Here is a 2,596-nt window from a genome sequence, read left to right on the forward strand (position 1 = left end):
AAACTGAAAGTATATACATTAAGATAGATAAAAGTACAATGGATAGTACACAAGATGTAGCATCATGCATTCACGTAATATAAAAAAAATGTTCATAAAGAAGACATTTGTGGATTAATCAATTAATCAAAATAATATATTATTTAGTCCTAAGGATACATTTCTTTGTTTTTTTAAAACAACAAAGAAAAAATATTTGGTCACCACAAATTAATTCTATTAGAATTTGGGTACTAAAGTTTTATGCAATTACAAAAGTAATTTGTGTCGTCTAAACTGGTTGATTTGGAATATCACAAAGTAATTATAATTTTTTTCCATCAAATAGTCATCTCTTAAAAAATAGCTTAAGCTAATGGAGATGCATTAAGAGAAAGAGAACAAGTCGAAGGATTTTGTTTCCCAGAAATGGTGGACTTCACATTTCAACATTGAGATGTACTTGGGCCTTCCCTTCTGCTATATGTGAGGTCCAGCTAGCTCTACATCTTCACATGGAAACTCAGAACTACAAACAAGTTTCACTACGAGTGTATTATCTGAAGTACCTCTAACATTCTTGAAACTGACCTTACTAATCTTGACTTTTGATGGACTCTGAAAGGCAAGAACATAGGACATGATTTTGTCACTTAATTTAAGTATTAAAAATTAAATTAAAAAGAAGTTATAACTTTCGTACCTGTTTATTACATAGGTTGTGTGGACAGTATTCCTAATCTATGATAATTGGATTGCTGATATTGACCATAATTATATCTTCATAGTGCATATTAGAAGTGGTTCCAGCAGCAGGAGAAGCTGGCCATGTTTAATTCTAACGGCACTCGATGTATTCATCAATGTACAATTCTTAACTATGATACCCTCTACAGGTTCTTCAGCACTGTATCTTCTTAGGCTTCTTACACTTATACCATGTCCAGACCCACATGTCACATTAGTAATTGTTACTTGCTTACTTCCATCCCCAAGTGAGATACAATCATCTCCAATACCAATATCTGTATTAAGGACATTAATCCCAACAGATCGACCAATGTGAATTCCATCAATATTAATACTATTTCCTGGTGCACTTATGGTGAAATGTTGGATGGTGAGGTTCTTACAATCCAATACATTTGACAGTAAAGTTTCTTTGCTTTCTTTGACGTTATATCACTTACTGTCGATTTTTTTATAATAACCTATAAGTGAAAATCTATTTTGCATTTTAAATAAAATAAATTATCGTTTTATTTATATTTACAGAATTAATACTATTCTTGGCATTTATGGTGAAATGTTGGAAGGTGAGGTTCTTACAACCCAATACATTGACAGTAAAGTTCTTGCTATCTTTAGACGTTATATCACTTACTGTCGAATTTTTTATAAACTTAACTTCAAACTCTGCATTTTTTAAATAGAATAATTATCATACTTATTTATATTTAGTTAAAAAAGAGAAAATGTAAATGTTAGTTTGACAGTTAAAATTGTAACAATAAATAATTTATGGGCCAACAGTACTAAACATTTTTGTTACGAGATTAAATTGTGCTTACCCCATGGGTAAGACGATCACACCTTTGGGTTTTTTTGGCAATCATTTTTCTCTCTCACGCTGGACTTTCCTTGCCATTCTAAAACACACCATCTATGTTTCGGTTTAACGTAAGTAATCGATATATCTGGAACTAATCCATCCGTCTCCTGTTAGATCCGGTGGTGCCTGCAATGTTCCATTGAAGTTGAATTTCGATGGGGCTTTTGCAAGGACCCACCAACTGAACTGCACTTAACTTGTAAGTTTCTTTTGGAATAATGACTTTACTTTGGCTTGTTGATGCACAAGCTTTCTTCCATGCATTTTGTAGAGTCTATTTAATTTTTTCTCTCAATCGATGATAATAAAAAATGATAATTTACCTGAGATATTTCAGCATTAGGTGCAGCACCATACTTTGTCACATCGAAAACACCATCACTAGATTGAGATTGCCCTCTAGATAAAGAAAACAATATGAATGATAAAGCCACAAAGTTCAATGTTGTACGCATCTTGTTCTTCTTCTCTACGTTTATATTTTTTCTTTTCTACCCAATCTCTTGTATAGTTTTGTTTTGGAAGAAAATGTTTGTGTATATGTTTCAATTACAATTCAAAGTATTTATATTGAAATAGAGAAATCCAGCACCACTCAATTTCTCCTATATTTAGTTTTCTCCTTTACTCCAAATAAGCATAACTAAGTATACTACTTGTCAAACTATGATAAAGTATTTATGTCTAAAAACATGCCATACCTTTCACCCAACCTGATCAAATGTTATCCCACAAATGTCTATCTTGGATAAAATAGTTTTGTGGGTGAAAAAGTAAACAAAAATAAGTGGCCCATTGTGTCACGATCGGATCCTTACACATTATGATCCGACCACTACGACATGCATACTTAGACTTTTCTATCATGAGATGAGTTCTGGTGAAAATTTCAAAGAACATATCTAAATTTTATTAATTAGATAGAAAAACTATATAAAAAGTTTATTTATCAAAACACCAGGATCCATAAAACATTAGCGTGGTGGTACAAAATGCATATGCCTA

General features: G+C 31.8%; 1 pseudogene; it reads right to left on the bottom strand.

Moving 5' to 3' along the window:
• Positions 1 to 347: 347 nt before the first annotated feature.
• LOC120068990 (exopolygalacturonase-like) lies at positions 348 to 2,046 on the bottom strand (annotated as a pseudogene).
• Between the last annotated feature and the right edge of the window lie 550 nt (positions 2,047 to 2,596).

Source organism: Benincasa hispida, chromosome 4 (assembly GCF_027475165.1).
Source record: "Benincasa hispida cultivar pf3 chromosome 4, pf3_genome.v1.1, whole genome shotgun sequence".
In the NCBI taxonomy this organism is placed as follows: Eukaryota; Viridiplantae; Streptophyta; class Magnoliopsida; order Cucurbitales; family Cucurbitaceae; genus Benincasa; species Benincasa hispida.